This window comes from Triturus cristatus, chromosome 6 (assembly GCF_964204655.1).
Source record: "Triturus cristatus chromosome 6, aTriCri1.1, whole genome shotgun sequence".
Taxonomy (NCBI): Eukaryota; Metazoa; Chordata; class Amphibia; order Caudata; family Salamandridae; genus Triturus; species Triturus cristatus.
In genome coordinates, this window is record NC_140589.1 from 245,899,030 (window position 1) to 245,904,796 (window position 5,767).

The window sequence follows — 5,767 nt, forward strand, 5'->3', positions numbered from 1 at the left end:
CAAATTTCATTAAGAGCAGAATACCTTCCCTGCCTAAAAAAATGTCTGTGCGGATTGGAATTCAAGGTTCCTCGTGGATCACACCGATTCGAAATTAAACTCAATCGTATTCAACAGTCTAGATTAACTTTGGGGTCCCCTAGAAGTAGACCTCTTCGCAAGCAGACTCACGACCCAACTTCCAAGATACTTCAGCTGGTTGCCAGACCCGGGTGCCCTAGCAGTGAACGCATTTCTCCAGCATTGGAAAGACATTCGGGGATATGCTTTCCCCCCCTTTGCAATGATCCAATGCATCCTTCAGAAGTTGAGGACGCAACGATTATCAATAGTCCTAGTGACCCCATTTTGGCCGTCCCAAGTGTGGTTCCCAGCAACCTTGGAATTAGCTTACAAAACACCCTTTCTACTTCCAGCTTCTCCAGGCCTCCTAAGAGACATAGACAATTTGGATCACCCGCTCATTCTGAATGGGACTTTGAACCTTCTTGCTTGGAAAGTGTCGGGCGAGCTAATGAAATCTCTGGACTGTTTCTTCTCTCCTCCAAGAATCTTGGGCACCTGGTACACACTATAGGTACAACAATGGCATCTGGAAAAGATGGGTTTGTTGGTGCTTGGAAAGGAACCTGGATTCCATGGAGGCCCCTATTGCGCATGTAACCAATTTTCTTGTAGAACAATTTGAAAGAGGTCTTTCCTATAGATCTATTAACTGTTATAGATCTGCAATTTCCGCTGGTCATTCCCTCCTTAATGGTAAAACTATTGGCAAGAACCCTATTATTTGCAGAATTATTAAAAGTATCAGGCTTAAAAGACCTCCAAAACCAAAATATGACTCCCTTTGGGATGTTAGGTTACTACTTGATCTCTTTTGTAACTGGCCGGATAATAACTTGTTAAATAATAAGTCTCTCTCCATCAAACTAGCTACTCTCCTTTGTCTGATATCCTGCCGTACAGTTTCGTACGTTAATGCATTGGAAATATCCAACAGATCCTATGACGCGTTCGGCGTCAGATTCGAAATTATCAAAAGGACTAAAACGATGTCTGATATGATTTTTTACCCTAGGTTTAACACTTGTAAAAAATGATGTGTGGTGGATTGCATGAAAGAGTATGATTTAAGGATGGAATGGAATGGAATGGAAAGATCATTTGTAGAGCGTGATAGCTACCCTGAGGCGTCCTAGCGCTGTAGACAGTTGAGTATGGGAAGATGGAGGGGGGACCTACTCTGATTTGTTGAACAGCAGGGATTTTTAGCTTTTTTCGAAAGGGTAGATGGTTGGGCTCTGAATGCAGATGTAGGGGAAGAGAGTTCCAGAGTTTAGCCGAGTTATAGGAGAACGACCGGCCCCCAGATCTGGCTCTCTTGATCTTGGGCACTGTGACCAGAAACGAGGAGGCTGATCTGAGTTGTCTATTGGGTAAGTAGGGAGAGATCAGGGAGTGGTTAATAATGGCGCCTGTTTTCCAAAAGGCTCGGTGAGCAATACATAGGCTCTTGAATAGTTTTCTTTCCCTGATTGGTAGCCAGTGAAGTTTCTTCAGTTCGGACTTGACGGAGAGGCGGCGAGGGATCTGAAGGAGGGTTCGTGCTGCACATGGATGACCTGAAGCTTGTTTAGGGTGGCCTGGGGGGCCCCTAGGAGAGAGCATTCACAAAGTCCAGACGAGATAAAATAAGACCCTGAATCATGATTTGTCTGGCTTTAAAGGGTAATAGAGGAAGAATTTTCCGGGTGAGCCTAAGTATACCGAAACAGGTGGCTGAAAGTTTGGCTGCCTAGTAGTTAAAATTAAAAGATTTATCTAGCCAGATGCCCAGGCTCCTGATTGAGTCCTTGGGAGTGGGGGTTGGTCCAAGACACACTGTCCAGAGGGAGTTAATGATGTTAGTGGAGTTACCTAGGAGCATCAACTCTGTCTTGTCTCCGTTTAGTTTGAGACAAGACAATGTCATCCATAAGGTCACTGCTTCTAAGCAATCCCTCAGGTTGTTGGTCCCGGTGTGGGTTTGGTTTCGGGCCACCACTAACTGAGTATCGTCCGCATAGGTGACAATTTTTATCCCGAAGGGGCGGACAATCTCAGCAAGGGGGCTCATATAAATGTTAAAGAGCGTAGGGCTCAAGGAAGAGCCCTGCGGCACACCACATCCGATCAGTTAGCTAGGGGAGGTGACGTCGCCCTCAAATACTTGGAAGGATCGGTCAGACAGAAAGGATTCAAACCATCTGAGTGCATTTGTAGAGATTCCTAGGTTGGTGAGTCTTTGTAGTAAGATGTTATGATTTACAATGTCAAAGGCGGCACTTAGGTCCAGGAGGAAAATGGCTGCAGTGCCTCCCTGATCCATGATCCTCCTTGCCTCCTCTGTCACAGCGATGAGGGCGGTCTCAATCCCATGCATGGGTCGAAATCCTGTCTGGGAAGGGCCGAGCAAGTGGTTGCTCTCTAGGAATTCTGTCAGTGTCTTGTTAACGTGTTTCTCTAAGATCTTGCTGAGCCAGGGTAATAGAGAAATTGGACGGTAGTTCCCAGGGTAATTTGGGTCCAGGTTGTTTTTTTTAGGAGGGCTTTAACCATAGCCCGTTTCCAGGGGGGCGGGACTGTCCCAGTGGCTAGGGAGGCATTGAGCAGATCAAGAATAGTGGGTAGAATGTGTGTGGTAACTGACAGCAGAGAGCGTAGGGGTGCTGGGTCGTTAGGAAAACCAGATCTAACCTGAAGCATAATGGACTGTAGCGTGGAACAGTCAAGAAAGGGAAGGTTATCAAGTGTTGCTGGGGAGTAAAGCTCTATCTCAGGAGATTTAGCGGATGATGTGAGGATCTGAGTGTGAGGAAGGGAGGAGTAGATAGTTTGAATTTTATTCTAAAAGAACTCTACCAGATCATTGCAGCGAGGATCGACCCTCTTCGCACCACTGGTGTAACCCAACTCCTTATATCCTTTGTTAAGCCCTTCGAACCTGTCTCTTCTTCAACCATAGCTAGGTGGGTTAAAGTAGCTATGCAATTAGCAGGCAACGATCTGTCTAGATTTCAGGCACATTCCTTAAGGGGCTATGGCTAGTCAGTCCTTTTGGAAGGGAGGCAAGTTGGATGATATCCTCAAAGCAGCAGACTGGTCAGTTCCTATACCTTTGCAAAACATTACTGCAAACCTGTCGAACACATGTCCGATGTAGTTCTTCTTGACTACCAACATGCATAATGGCAGCCTCCGGTCTTGTAATGAAATTGCGATTCTCCTATTACCATGACCAGAGAATCTGGATTTCATTAAAGACACGGAGGCTGACATTATCCCAACCCTCCCTCACGGGAGTAGATTTTAACATCTCTTCGATTGTCATGTGTAATGCTCTGATTTAATTACAAAATAACTCACTTTTTCACTGTATTTTGCCTTTTAATTGTGTAATGTGTAATATAATATCATTTACCACTGTTTCTTTCCCCTTTACATAGGGTGTTAAGTACAATTTCCTAATATTTTGTCCCTTTTCAGATAATTCGTCTTGATTGCCTCTTCTTCACGATCCGTTGTAAGCAGCACTCGACAACTCTACTTCCTCTGTTCCAAGGAGTGGCCTTTCGTGTATGATGCCAGCTTTTGGACTTCGTTGCCTCTGGAAGAACTTTTTCCTTGCTCTCACTGCATTTAAAAGAGGCTGAACTCTGTGCTGCTGTTGCCTAGTTACACTTGTTTATTCTAGAAGTTTTCCTTTATGATGTAACTTTTAAGTGGCTGTACTTGAAGTTGCATTAAAAGATTAATGCATAATGTCAGCCTCCGTGTCTTTAATGAAATCCACATTCTCTGGTTATGGTAATAGGAGAATCGCAATTGTATGTCTAAAGTGAGATTTACATATTCCATGTAATAAGAAATCTATCATTTCATACAAATGATAAGTAATTGTGTGTCGATGCCGAGGAATATTGGCAATGGGAGACTGAGGCAGAGCTCTTTACTGAAAGGTTGTGATTCTTGTGAATTATGGGGTTTGATTACAATTGTTTTTAAATCACAGAATTCCGACAATAGCCAATAGTGTTTTGGTTTCACATCTAGCATTACTTTGAAAAACAATTTATTGGAATGTTATTTTAACCAGTAATGAACACTTTTTTTTTTTTTTAGAAACATGGTGCTTTCTGCATTATGCCACTATGATTCTACCTTAGAGGTTCTGCTTACATTTATGGACTGCTAATTTATCAATTACATGTCACTAGTACAACTCCATGTCATTTGGTGGTTACTGTGTTCATATCCATGGCGACGAGCTGGGGGTTGGGACCTATTGGTACACATGCAGGGAATTAGGAGCTGGAGGCAGTGCAGACGGACAAGACCTTCCTTGAGGCATTCTGCAGGACATGAACAGTTACAATTAAACAACACAGGGGTGAGCTTTGTGACGGTTTGTAAACTGGCTTTCTAGCTATGGCACCCTAGATATCCTTACGTCAGTCATACCTCTCTCTAGTCCTCATCGTGATATTTAGTCAACTCAGCAGGTTGTAATTTCAGCTTAGACTACCCAGTGGTTAGTCAAGGTGCATCCTAGGTGGGTTATAATGCAATCCACAATTTTAATGCCATAAATCAGGTTTACATTTAATTTTCCTAAGGCCCACCCCATGACTGACTGTAGGGTCTTTACTGTGGCTGCAGCCAGGCACTGGAATATTCTGCCATTTTCTGTCCTGTCTTAGTCTAGATAACCTGATGTAATTTCGTAAAATGTTAAACAGCTGGCACCAGTGCCAAGAACCCCTATTATGGTGACCGCTGCGCTCTACAAAATATAACAAGCATTGGCATAGCTGATAGGTCCGCTTTTGGGACCTTATAAGTATTTAGTTATGCAGCACAATATTCTTGGTGCAACAACATCAACTGTCGCATGGCTAAACACATATAAGGTCCCAAAGGCGAGACCTATTGGCTATGCCAATGCTTGTTGAGTTATGTAAGTATTTTCTTACGAATGCCAATATTTATTACATCCACATCTGGGGTATGGCATATTTAAACTTATTTGTTTGCCAAAAGCATACTTTTCAATGATGTTCCCAATTGTAATTACAGATGTTTTCTGGATGTTCACATACAATTGATCCTAAGAATCTTTCATCAGTGCAAGCGTTACTATATAGACATAAGGGTATGTATAACCCTTCAATTTTTTATGTACCTTTCAATTTATGCACTTAATATAATGTGTTCCCTCCTTCTATTTTCATTTTTTCGTGGTATTTTCATGGGAATGTTAGCATGATCTTGACTTTAATAAAGTCTTTTTTCTTTCTCAAGTTTTTTTACAGCTTGTTTTTGCACTAGGAAACCATTGCTGTTTTCTGACTTTGAGAAATTCTTCTCTTTTTTCTTGGTCTCTCACAGTTTCTCTGTCCTTGTTTAACATATAGATTGGAAGAGTACAAATTTCACCTTTTACAAACTTTTAAACTTTAAACTTTTAAACTTTTAAGTCCTAGTTCTGGGCTGGTGGGGACATAAATGTTGAGCAAAAATAGTGGTTTAACGCAGGCGTGTTTATCTAAGTGCTTTAGCTTAAGGCACTGTGCACTGGGGCTGATAAGATGTATTATTTCAAAATCCCACCTTAGTTCTTTTGATAGCAGAATAGCCAGTCCTCCCTTTGCGTTCCCTCGTCTTGATCTTATGGCTATAGAATATTAAAGACAAATGTGTTTTTCTGGTTAAACTTGTCCACAGTCCA